Source organism: Tetrao urogallus, assembly GCF_951394365.1.
Source record: "Tetrao urogallus genome assembly, chromosome: 13".
Classification (NCBI taxonomy): Eukaryota; Metazoa; Chordata; class Aves; order Galliformes; family Phasianidae; genus Tetrao; species Tetrao urogallus.
The window spans coordinates 14215615-14229672 of NC_136826.1; positions in this window are offsets into that span (position 1 = coordinate 14215615).

Below are 14058 nucleotides of genomic sequence, written 5' to 3' on the forward strand. Positions count from 1 at the left end.
GAACATGGAATAACATGAAGATTTGCTTCTGATTGTTTTGGCACTTTGCAATCTTTTGAAAGCAGCTGCACGAGAGCCTTTCTGTTTGTGCTACAACACCGACCCTAATCATCCTCAGAGGAAGGGCAGTAAAGCTTTATTTGAGCTCAACAACTTTTGTCTGAGGCCAAGATAGAAATGTTGCCCCTGTCAATTTGCTGGGCTCAGTGCAGACGTAGATGGGTGAAACACAGAGATCTGTTCTGTGGAAAGCCAGGCTTTCCTGAGTGAATTCCTGATTGAAGAATTCCCTTTGACCTAGGGCTCTGTGCAGCCATGCTCTGCAATGCCAGTTATAATCCTGACCTGGAATAAAGGCATGCTGTACACTGCAAGCTGTGCAGATGCAGAAAGGAAGAAAATACATTTGTGCTGTAAGAGCTGTGTATTTCCCCACAGATCTTCAATTAATATTACTTTTTATGAGTTTTTTTTTTCTTCCACAGCCATTAGAGTTTCCAAGTGAGGTTTTCATTAATCTTTTGTTTTGTAACTTTACATATGATATAGATCCTGTTTTCTTTTCCCCTCTGCTAAACATTAATTTTCTTTGAGCTTATTTGCATCTTGCTATGAAAAAATTTTGGATCCACAGCGTTCATAAAATCGATGGTTCATTGGGTTTCTAATTTCCAGGTAATATTCCTAAACAAAATATTCTGTTACGTGTCTCTGAGATTTATGGTAAATCATAACCAGTTCTAACCCACAGTCTTATAATATTTTTATAGGAATGAATGACATAGAAGAGAATAAATGCTTTAACAGTGTTGCTTATTTGTGTGTGTGTGTGGCTTGGTTTTTTCCAGTTGATCTCAGGAGGACAGTGAGGAGCACAGTGAGCAATACTGTGTTCAGTGTTTACTTGTATCTCAGTTTTAAGAGGATGATACGAACGCTGCCCTGCAGATCTTCAGCTGGCAGAAATTGGCATCCTTTCCCCAGGCACCAGTGGAGCGGTGCTGATTTATACGAGCTTAGGGTGTACCTCTGGTGCATACAACATTTCTACCATAGCTCACATGCAATTTGATTTACTCTGAATCATGACTGAAATATAGCTGTGTGTTTAAAGTAGGCAAGAAATGATAAAGTACTTACTATTTATAGAATCATAGCTACTTTCAGAGCCAACCGAGCAATTCCCACGTACAATCACAATACAAAGACTTCAATATTTTAGTGCTCTGTCAGCCTGTGGTCGCTATAAATTTGCTGTGGCTGGGCACACATCCCCAGCACAAATCTGTTTGAAAAACCCTTACCTAGGCAACTGCACTAATGCAGAGATCGGCTATCAGTGTTTGCATGCATCAGCTCTTGACCTGCTCTGCAATGAATGCAAAGAGCCTGAGCCAAACCTGGCACCTCACCGTGGGTTCATGGACCTGGCAGGTGAGGAGCAGTCTGCTGAAGCTTTTTACGTTACAGGAAGGGTTAAAGGTTAATGTGACAATGGCACGTGGGCTTTTGAAGAGCTGTAGCAGTATTCCTCATTATTCAAACCATGCCGGTTAAAATAGTGCAGGCTCTCCTCTGCTCTCTGGACAGATTTTATTTCTGGGCTCCATATTCTAGTGAACAGTTCTGCCATGTTTTCTTCTTCATAGTATCCTCACATGAGAATGCTCAATGCCACGGCTGGAATTTCTTCCTCTTGAACAACTTGTCTGAATTTGGAGATGATTTGAGATTTCAGCTTGCAGCACAGGAAACAGGAATTAGGAAACTTACTGCCATTAAGATGCATAGCAGTAGGTGTTACCATTCTTGCTTTACTAGAAAGGAAAATAAAAGCCAGTTGTACCACCACCATGTCCATTCTCCCATCTTGCTGTAAGCAGTGCTGTTCTGAGTGCCCTCGGCACAGTGCTGCCCAAAGCTGGTGCTTGCTGCTCTGAAGTGCAAGAGCAATGAAGTTTTCATGCAGCTGACATACGTGGGAAGATTTTTCCATAGAGTAAAAAGTGGTCTGCTCTTCCCCTCTCTGTGCTGTTCTTGTCACATCTCAAGGGATGCAACATATCGAGAGGAAAATAATGCAGAAATTGTATAATATATACTGTGGCTTTGGGTTCCTCTGAGCTGAAAATAAACACTGGGTAAGCCACTTCTGAATAAGAAGCAGATGCTTCTGAAGCTCTCAGGAAGCTACACCATGCATTTATACATTTACAGTAGCTAGAGGTGTTGGTGGAGCTTGGCCAAACCAGCCTTAGGCACCGCCACCTGGTACAGGAGGCAGCTTTCCTCAGCTGGAAAACAAACAGGTCTCCTTTCCTATGGAGAAGACAGAACAAAAAGAGGAGCACAGTTTGACTGATGGCCTTCCCCAAGGTAAAGAGCCTGAACGATGGTTGAAGGAAAGCAAAAAGCAAGCTCTGAAAAGATCGTTGTGCTCTGAGGCTGATTTCTGGTGGGCACAAACTGAGGAAGGCCCATTAGAAGCCTTTTAAAGGCAACTCAGATTTTTTCTCTATTTTCCAGGTTAGTTTCTAGCCCTTCAGTCTGCTTTCTGGGATGTTTTTGTCCCATTTAACGAAGAGCTCTTTGGTTCACTCAGGGCAAATAAATGACTGGTTTCTGCCAGACAAACAATTGGTTTCCTCTGGTGCCACAGTTTTTAAATGTGACTGAAGAACAGTCATCCTGTATGAGGGCCATTGGCTCTGTGCCTTGTCTCCAACAGCGATGAAAAGCAACTCTGGAGAAGAATATAAGAATAAGCTAGATGTGTAATGGTATTTACCTACATCCTTTCCTAGCCTCTACTTATCTGTGGCTCAAGGATTTACCTAGCCAAAGGCTTTTGTTTTAATAGTCTTGATGGAGTTCTTCTCCATGGATTTTTCTAATTGTTTCTTAAATCCTTGCAAGCTTTGAGCATCCACAAATCTACAGAGCAAGGAGGTCCACTGTGTGCTGCTGGCAATGGTCTCTCTTCTTGTTGGTTTTGAACTTTCTATCTACAATTTTCATTGGATGTTCTTTCGTTCTTGTACAAAGAGAGAGGGAAAAAGTGTCACATCATCACCAAACAACGTGGTGGCCCTGCCTCCATCTGGTTGCAGTCCAGTTTGTTGGCCAGCCGTGAGAAGTACATGAAAGAAATAAAACGTATGAAAAGGGATTTGGAGACCGTGACCTCAAATATTGCTGCTTAGGCTGCATCTGCACGCAAGGGAACAAGGCAGCTGTGCAGCCACGAGCAGGGAAGGATGCTGCCCCTGCTCTGGGTGTCTTCACTCTTCCAAACACATTGCTCTTTTCTCTGCCGACAGCAGGCTGTTGATTGTCAGTGCCTTTGCTGTTGGAAATATCAATAGTGCTGCAGTGTTTGGCACTTTCCAGTTAACGTGCTGGACGCTGGCAGAGAGAAGATTGATGTGTTCTGGATTATATAAACCACCTTCCTGTTTGTGTAGTGGAAGTAAAGGTGTTAACTCTTTCTGACTTCATTCACTCTGGTTGAGGGGCACCAAGGGGTTGAACCTGAAGTACAGCAAGTCAATAGTATAAACTCTTTGAGCTTTGTGAGCTAAGAATAAATACCAGCCACAATTTGAGTCGAATGAACCTGTGCAGAAAGCACTGGGGAAATGTTTGGTGATGTTCTATTGTTGCAGGTCAATAAAGGCTAGATAATGTTTGGCTTTCGTTAGTGATTAAAAAGATTTCCTTGCAAATGTTATGTGATTAACACTGAGCTTTCTGTGTGTACCGAAGGGGTAATGTTTAGAAATGATCATTCTGCATTAACTCAGTAGAAACGTGAATAATGTCTGGAGCCAGAGCAGGTCCTGCTGCTTGAGTCGTGGATGGAGTGGGCATAACCATGGTCTGTGGTGCTGGCTTTCTGGCAGCATGACTGCCGAAGGAGGGCAGGTCTGCAGAACACCCTGGGCTGGTGATGCCCTGTGCCCACCAGCACCAGCAGGAGCCCTTCTTCTGCTCAGTAAGAGCTGGAGAGGACACAAGGCAGGCAGCCAGAGGCACAGAGGATGCAGGATCCCATCAGCTTTCAGGAGGACATGGTGCAGTGTTACTCCACCATACCAGCAACACGCCAGTTATGGATGAGGAGGCAATGTCATTACATACACCTATTTTTAGGTGCTTAGAACTCAGAAACACTGCCGTTTTGGTGGGAATTTATCACAGTTGTTCTCAGCTCAAAGCTGCTATGTAAGACTTGGCAGGCCTCCAGTTAGCTGAGGAACAGCTGCCTGGGATGTTTCCCAACTGTGGTTTTCACCAATTAAGAAGTTTGTTTTCACACAATTTGGAAGAGTTTTCCTTTAAAATCTTACCTCACTAGCATGCTATGTGCAGGCAGTGCGCTGTGCAGCCTCATAACTTTGGTCCTAAAGTATATTTATTCAGAGATCTCAAAGTTCTCCTTGAGGAGCAATCGAGAGATACATTGGATCTATCAACATTTGGTCTATCTACATCTAATGGATAGCTCTGTAAAAGTTGGAGCTGCACACCTGGAAATAAAAATTGCTCGCCTTCATTTCCAGGACTGTGTGGTGAGAGGAAGGCAGCAGAGACTGCCAGTGAGGTGCCCCAAAGGACCACATTGTGTCCTGCACCTTCCCCAGCACCTGGCTGGTAGCTCGTGCTGTTCTGCTAGACAGACTGCTGCAGCTGTGCTCCAGTGTCAAGACTTGCAAGGCTCCATCACCTCAAATGCCATTTGTGATGCGCGCCATTCTCCCACTTATTTGTGAGATGGCATGGCAGTGGAAGGGAGCTTCCTGTTGGCTAAGAAGGGAGGGATGCAGGGCCTGTTTGTCAGACTTACAGCCAACATTTTCCCCTGGATTGAGTGTATCATAGCTCAGAGAATCTGGAATATTTCTTAGCACTCAGTAGTAACACTATGAGACAGAAATCTGCCTTGTTTTGCAAGCTTCCTGGACTTGGAAATCTGCATCCTTCTGCAATGAGAACCAGGCAGCAGAGGCATTTAACAGATCATTTCCTTTAAGCATCATTAAAGCTGGTCTACATCTTTATGGATGTTCTGAAGCGAAACTTGCAGGTGGACAAGATCTTGTCCAAGGCAAGGCTGCTAAGTCTCTAACTGAGCTGCAAAGTTATGAAGTTGTTTAACACCCTCAGTGTGTTACCCTGTGTGCTGGTCTCTAACAGTTGTCATTTGTGCAGTATCCACAAATGCTACCTGTGGTCATGGTTTGATAACAGCTCCATTAAGTGACACTAAACTTCCCACCTCTTCAGCCAGGTGCAGAAAGACTGTGATAGGTTGCAGTTCAAAAATTTGCTCAGAAATGAATATCCTGAATTACAGCTGCTGAATTTTCTGGGGCCAGTACAGCACGTTTCTTGCTTTTAATTGTGATCTGTCTTCCTTTGGCTGTTGTGTTTTCTCCACCTGCCATGAATGAAACTTGAAGGTAAGATCCGTGTGTCTCCCTGCAGCAGAAGTCTGCGCGTTACAGCGCCACAAAAAGCACAGATATCCCTTTTTCTGCTTGAAGGGTTTCTCTGCAGATGGCTCAGTTTTTATTATCTTTACTCCTGTCCTTCCCCCTCCCCTGTTAGGATTTACTGTTCAGGCCATTAGCAATATCAGCATTTTCAATGCAGTTCTGCTAGATATTTTTGTCAGTCTCAAATCAAAACGGTGCCAGATGGAAGCCCCATGCTCTTCATCGATGATCATTTCCAGCATTCTTCTGTGAGGTTGTATAACATATGTCCATGAGCAATTAAAAATACTGCTTTCTTGTATGTACTGTGTATGCTCAAGGACACGGAAAAGGTTCAGAAATCAACTGCGTTGGGACTGCTCTGTACTTTTCAAACAAACTAACTTCCTAAAGAGAAGTTATTAACATTTAGATTGGTTGCTGATTTGTTGGGGATGGTCTTACTGCTAAAATCACCTGTACTGAGCTAAAGCAGTCATGAAATATACTTCTAAAAGCAGAACCATTATGTTGAAAATCGTAATCTCTACTATTGGGAGGTCATTGGGTATTTATTTCCCCATTCCAGACTCACTCAATTAACATTAATATAATTCTCACTGATACTTGTAGGAGTGGACCACTGAGCTCCATGACTTTCCATAGTTTAGTCAGGACTTTGGTCAGGACACAGGACTCAGGATCCAGATTGAAATTTCCAGTGTTGGTGCCTGGGTGCTCAGTTTCCATTAAAAGAATAGGAGCAGAACCTCCAAAGCCCCGAGGAGGTGTGGGGCCAACTGTCCCCAGGTGCTGCTGTGTTTGCTAGCCTGCTTCAGCACCCACCTTCCCTTAAGATCTTCTGCATTTTTTTACATCTGCTCATAGTATCACCTCTATTATTTAAGTCAATCACTTTGCTTCCCAGTGTGCTTCCCTGTGGAAAGTGTACATATGTTCACGAGGGCTCTAAAAAACCCTAATATTTAAGCTACTGAAAGAAACAAGGACTGCAAGTAGCAGCAATAAATGCCAGGAAAAAATGGCCAAACATCTCTGTTGTTTTGTAGTGAGGGGCTGATTACTTTATGAGGCTAAGAAGATGAACAATCTTGTATTCATACATGTACAGAAAGCACTTAGCTATGTTTATTGAGAGCATTTGGCAAAAGGAATCAGATCTTGTTTAAAAACAATATAATCATGCTAATGTAAGTAAAACTATTTCATTTTGCTTTTAGGGCAGGGAAGGGGAGCATGTGGCATCAATTACTGAGGGTTACCTCATGGGTGGTAGCTTGTTCAGGAGAGGTAATTAGGTTGCTTACAAGCACACAATGCAAATTTTCAGTCTGCTTTCCTAAGGAAAAAAGTCTTGTTGCGATCCTGCTGTCTTTCTGTGTTGAAGTCTTTGGTCAGCTCCAAGAAAACTGGAGAAAAGAGCAGAGGCAGCAAAATGTTCACTTTCTCCAGGTTTCACGGAAAGCCTAGCTAGGCAGAAAACAGATTCCTATAGAAGGGGCAGCAATGGGAGCTTAAAGTCTCCTCAGACAACAGAGTACACAAGTACCTGTGCCTGTTGCCTTGGATCAGCCACCACTGCAGTGGATGGTCCTCACCAGAGGAAACCAAGAAACTCTCCCTGGGAGGAATACGAGAATCCGCAGCATGTTTTATCCATTCCCATGGACACTGCTCATTGGCATGGTCCTCACACCTTTCCTGACACAACACATGCTGCCACTTGGATGTGAGGAGGAGGGAATTGCTTGTTTGGGAGTGTTTTTTTTAAACATCCTTGTGCTCTCCTGAGCTGCTTGCTGGCCCCTGAGCTGTGAAGTGCCAGGTCAGGTGCGCTGGGGCTGAGTCAAGCAGCATGGGAAGGAATTGCAAGAAGACAACTGTGTATTTGGAAACTCTTCTGAGGAGTTGGGAAATGGGATCTTCTGTGGATTATCTGAAAACCAGCTTATTATTTGACAGTTAAACATATTGTATATGCCAAGTAATTAATTTTTATGGCAAACTTGTCTGGGACTTGGGCAAAAGAGCAATTTCCTGGAAACTGTCATAATTGCTAATGGAGGCATAACTCCCTCAGACACAGATGTACAAAAAAAGCCTTGCATCTCTGCGACTGGGGCGCCCAAAGGTCAGGTGTGGTGTATGACAGGGAGTTAGCCCACTGAAACCCCATCCTAGTGCTGACTGTGGCATGCCAGATAGAGGAGAAAGCACAGGTGACTCCCACCCCCTCTCCTGCACCATCACCTTTTCCTCTCCACGGGGATGCTCTTTCCTCATGGGTACGACTGGGATTTTCCTGCTGACAGTGGGAATCGGTGCAATGCTACGAGTGTCCCCAGATAGAGCAGCATCCGCACCCAGACCTGCTGTGCCCTGTCTCAGAGAAGAGTGAGGTCCCTGCCACAAGGGTCTCACTGGCCACTTTGTACATAGGATGGGCCTAATTCTGCACTACACCAATGTGGGGCTACTCAAATGAAATGCTGCCACATGTTGGACAGTAAAACCTAGCACTGTACTTCGGTTTCCACAGTGGCACTACCATCGAGGCAAAATCATTGCTACATTCATTTTACCAGAACAGATCCTGTATCTTCAGCTTGATGTGGGGTCAAAAGGACATTTGGGGACTCGCAGAATCACAATGATTAATATTTCATACAACCCAGCGAACAAAGAGCACTCAGCACCATGCAGCTGCCAAAGGCAGCATTTCCTTGGACCCTGGGGCTCTCATGCTCGACAGGCACGAACCTCCCTGGTCCCTAGACAGCATTCTCAGGGCCCAGTTCTGCTGCCCAGCAAACACAAGCCGGCAGTCACAGCTGGCTAATGCACTGCTGGCAAAGGACGAGGAGGGAAGGAGAAAGAACAAGAGGCTTTTATGAGAGTTGATCTGTTGCTATTTAATCTATAGTGACAAAGATGTCGCTAATAGAACATGGGAAGTGTGATGAGATGGGCAAGACCTGGGGCCTGAACACTTGTGAGAAATGCGGGCAGTGCTCTTTTGATCTGCTCAACAACTTGTGAGTGCTGGCATTGTTTCTAGAGTGGCTTCTGGTGCGACATTAGGCAATGTAACATTTTTTTAATTAGAAGTCTAAGACACAGACCTAGCACTGCTTTTTCTAGCATCTGATTAGAAGTGTAGGAGACAGAAGATGAGAGAAAAAAGCAGAGAATTTATAAAATACCAGAATTTTTAGAAGGAACGTTGTGTTTATACAACAGTATACAGCAGGTCTACAGACATCAAGATTTGGTGAAATCATGACAGTAGGTAACACGTCATATTAACCTGTATACTGCCCTCCCAGCAACAAATGAAGACAATCAGACCTGTGATTATGGCTGCTGGGAGATGAACCAGAGGGGCTGCTTCGTGCACAGGTACAATAGGAACAGCTGTGCAAACACTGCAGGGTTTTGATCCTGCACGATGAATGAGACACAGCAATAACAGCTCTCCAAAACCCAGCATTCAGCAGCCAGAGGCCATTGGGTAACGAAAATGAATCCCAGCCTGATGAGGACCCTTCTGACCTGTACATCACAACACACTGAACAAGCCTGACCCTTGCAGCCACAAGCAGAGGAACAGCAATTTACATTTCAAATGCAGCTGTGCCTCCTTCCAGCAAACACCACACAGTGATGAGCTGGCCCAGAAGTGCTCCCATGGAGGACAAGAATCAAAGCATTGACTGAACCAAGGGACAGCGTAGGATGAGGTAATGGCCTCAAGTTATACCAGAGGAAGTTCACATTTGATACTAGAAAAAATTTCTTATCAGAACGAGTGGTCAAGTGTGGGCACAGGCTGCCAGGGAAGTGGGGGAGTCACCATCACTGGAGGTGTTCAGGAACTGTGGAGATGTGGCACTGAGGGATGTGGTTAGTGGGCATGGTGGGGTGGGTTGATGGTTGGGCTAGATGATCTCAGAGGTCTTTTCCAATCTGTATGATACTATGATTATTACGTACGTTTGCTAACTTGGTGTGGCTGCGTTGCTGTGATCACAGATGGGGGAACTGCAGCCCTTTGGGATAAGGTCGGCAATATGCCATGAAAGACTCACTGCAGAAGGTAAGGGCTCCATCTTGGAAGCACAGCTCAGTGTTTGTAAGTAACTTTGGTGCTTAGTGTGAGATCTGTGAAGATTCAATGTTCAGACATCACAAAACGCTGCAGTCCTCAGCTGCAAGGAGCAAACATCGACTCCCTTCATTAGGCCTTGTTCAAATGCTGCGGGTCAATAGAGAGGCTCTGGTGTGAGGGTCTGTGGGCTGTAGTGAGGGTTGAACCACTGTGTGACAGGAAGAGTGATCCTGCAATTAGCTGTGAGCCATGTTCTGAAGTGTCATCACTAGGTTATGCAGAGTAAATAAGCAGTGGTATCACAGTCCCACAGTTGTGAACAGCGTGAAGCAATTTCCTAAGGTGTAATTCATGTGCTTAAAAGATACACCTTCATTTTATGCAAAGAAGCTAGAAAGCTCAATTTCCTCATTGCTGCTTAAGGTGAAGGCAAGCTAAACAGCCACACCGTATAAAGTATGGCCACGTCAGATATGGAAAGCATTCCCTTCCATTTATAGCACTGCACATTAATTATAAATACATCTAGGTTGGACCAAGGGCCACATAATCCAACAAACCTGGTTCAGTACATTTAGTGAAGCAGGAGAATTGATGTGATCTTTCCCAATTGTGCAACCAGGTAAAGATGACCTGACAGCACTTGGAAGCAGCAGTGGTTTGGAGGAAACAAAGAGGCACCAGCCTCTCCTGCTGGACAACAGTGAACTACAGAAAAAAGCCATAAAATGTTTTCTTGGCACAGCAATGCTTTACGTTGCCTCCTGGATGGCTCCAGGAAGAAAGGCTGGGTTGCACATTGTTTTCTTACATTTGTCCACGTGGCTGTTTGGCAATTTCCTACTGTAATATCTTGCTGGTGGCTGCTGCCTTGATTTCCACACTGAGCTTTGTGAATTCCTAGCAGCACAATAATAAAGGCAAGTTTAGAGAACAAATATTTCTGCTAGAAGTCTCTTGTGTTACCTGGGGATTGGAGTTGCCTACGTGGTATAACAACATTTATAACTCTGGCTAAGTCAGGAAAGGGCAACTTCTGAAACCGCGTGCGGGGCACAGCTAAAGAGGTGAAGGTGCTTCATTAGTGGAGGTGCTGAGGAAACGAATCAGAAGTCATTAGAGGAGAGCTCTCAGTTCATCCTTTCTTCAGGAAGAAGTAGCTCTTCTAGATAATCTTAATGGAAATTGTTTATATAGCAGTGGTTTGATGTCAGGAATAGAAGCTTAATTGTTTCTTGAGCAGCACCACCTTGCACAGCTGACGTCAGTGAGCGCAGGTGGATCTGACTTCTTGCTGAAGGAAGAAGGGAAGTTTTATTTCCCTCGATTGCCTCTTCTCAAGTTATTGGCCACTGCTGTTTGCTTTAATTATCTTTTAACAGAAGAACAAATATGACAGTATGTTGTACCGATTAACACGCTAAAAAGATTCTTAAACTGCTTACAGTCAAATTTGTTTAAATTTAGGGGGATGAAGTCACTTCTATTGTTGATTTCAATCCGCTTTGCAAGTATGACACTCAGAATAAAGTGCCTGTCTGTCCTGCACACACAACTTCTTGCTTTTATGGCAATTGCTGCAGCATAATTGGCACACTGACCACTCCAGGTTCTCATGTCAGTCGCTGCGGCTTTGCGGTGCTTGGGCAGCAGAGGGGAGGGACAAGGGGGAGGTAATGGAGCAGCCGTGCCCCGTGCAAACCGCCTCACGTATCCAAAAAGCTTGGGGTGATTTCATTCATACGGGAGCGAAGCTATTGCCCCCTGGCAGCGGGCTCCCGGGTTTCGGGGCCAGTCACTAGGTGGCAATGCGGCACGCAGCCACGCGGCAGAGCGGCTCTACTGCCCAGGGAGGCTGCAGACCGCGTCGCATCGCTTCCTCCCTCCGCTCTGGGGAGAGAGGCGGTTTCTGAGAACGTGATGCTGGTGTTGAGCCTGAGATCTCTGCTCTAAAAGGAGGTAGGTGGCTTGTGGCTGGACATCAGACGCGGTGCTCGCAGCCTCTGGCTCTGACATCAGTTTAGGTTCCAGCAGGAAAACAGAAAAGGGCACAAATCTGCTGTAGGTTGGATAAGATGCTGTGTGGCACATCTTTGCCTCTCTACCCCAAAGCAAGGCTTCCTCAAGCACAAACCAAGCCTGCTCCCCAACCTCTGCAGCTCTCATGGCTCTCTGAGTTATCCCTGTAAAGGCAACAGAGAGATATTTGGCTGACAAGGAAATTTTGCTGAAGTTGATAACAGACCAGCAGCAGACCCCCTTCCACTCATGGCATGGAAACCACACTGAAAATACATCTCAGGGTTACATGGTCTGAGCACCTGAGGCAGGATCTTTGTGCTGTAGGTGAGTTAGGTGCCTGCAAAGTGTGTACTGCTCTGGGTGTGCACATTTTGACAATTTTACTATCATTTGCTAATAGCAGCATCCAGTTTCCACCTTACCCAATAATCTGTTTACTTTAGCTTTTATTGTCTTTTTAGCGAAGACAATGGTAAGTCACTATGTACATCTGCTTGCATATGGCCTGCGGGTGCAGTTTTGAAATGAGGATTGATCCAGGACCATGAGTTTCACGTGCAGCAATGCCATGGCCATGTACTTCTCAGAAAAGCTTTCACCCCATTCACAGCTGCTTTCTGCGTAGGCCAACAGGGGCAATGTCACCGAGTTTGTCCCTTATCTCCCTCAGTGACTAACACAACCTTAACAGGAGTTAAGCCATCTGTGTTCACAACTTGGCCACTGCCACCCCTCTGTGCCTTCCCCCCATCCCCTCTCTGACTCCCAACCCTCATACTAAGTGCTGTCTTCAGTTCTATGTGCAAATACACCAAGGACTCCTGGAACACCAACAGCCATAAGCACACAGAATCTTTGAAAGGAATTTGGAGATTCTGTAGACTCTCAAGCTGCTTCTGGCGGAGCGTTTCCTGGAATCGGTGATGGAATCACTCATTTTCCTCCACTTTCCAGTTTAATGGTTTAACCTCATGGTAACAGTATTTAAAAGCTGTTTGTCTCATTAAAGATCTGTTAACTCATTTCTGAAATTACAAACTTCCATGATTAATGACTTGGGGTATTTTGCTTTAAAGGAGAGGCTTGCTAATCGTTATTTCTTCCCACCAAAATCACTTCTGAGACTTGTATTATTGCTTTTGTTATGACTTAGCGACAGTGATACTTGGTACTTCAAGGAAAATAATTGGTAATGATGCAGTTTGTGCCTGCAAGAACCGTGCCTGAGGAGCAATTGCAGACTACATGGATGTAATAACAAAACTTGAGGAGAGTGGTTTTTGGTGAATTTTCTGGCTTTAGCACAGAGACTTGCTCATTTTAATGGAGACCTGCTAGGCTAAAAGCCTGGAGATCAGAACCTTAGATCTGAATAGGTCACAGAATGGCTCACAGCCATTATTACGTGCCTTCTTTAGCCTCTGTTAGTGCTTCTGAACTGTGCTGGCATGTAAATAACGGATGCGCCAACCTTTTTCTTTGTCCACATGCTCACAACTGGAATTGTGAGTCAGAAATAGCAGTTTCTCAAACAATTATTTCCAGGCACACGCAAATAGGGCTGACAGCACTGTGGGTGTTAGCACTTAAAGGGCACCCGAATCGCATCTCTGTTTGCTTTCACAGCACAATTGCTGGAGTGTGGATGCAGGGTTCAAATGGTGGTGAAATCTCAGCTTCTCCCCGAGTCCAAGGGCAATGTGCAAGAGACAAATCTTGTGTTTTATGATATCTCGTAACAACTGAGATGCTGTGGTTCCGGTAGTGTTCATCCTGCTTGGCTCAGCTCCTATTTTCAGCTGAATTCCAAAGCCTTCACACTGTGCTGGAAGCACGCAGTGGTGCTGGATGCGAGAGCAGCTCCCGGTGCAGGATGGCTGCTGCAGCCCTGGCCTGTGCCCCATGGCCAGCACATGCTTGTTGTGCTCTGCCAGCTCTCTGCTGAGCCCTGCACCTGCCCGAGCCCCAGGCATCCCTCTCTGGGACCAACAGCCCCAAAAGCATCCCATGGGCAGGATGTCACCTCGCTTGTACAGACCTCAGGTGTAAGCAGTCAAGTCCTGCTCAGCAAATGTATCCACCTCCTGCACGAGGCAGGGATTCTTCTGGTTGAAGAATAAAGGACAAAATCCTGTCAGAGCCTGGATCTCCAAGATCAGTACCTTCTAAGAGGAACATGCTTAATTTGCCTCCCCTCTGCTCTTTTTCTGCCTGTTGTTTGTTCCCTGTGACATAGCTCCTGGTTTGCCATGAGCCCCCTCTTTGAAGCTCGGTATATCAGGCGACTGCTCTCCGTTTATTACAGTGGGATTTTGATGCAGTTCTTAATTTGGTTATCTTTAAAATGACAGACTTGGCCCATACAGTCACACCCCACACCTCTCCTCTCCCTTTGTCAAAGAATCCTATAAGCGTACTGAAGCAAGAAGT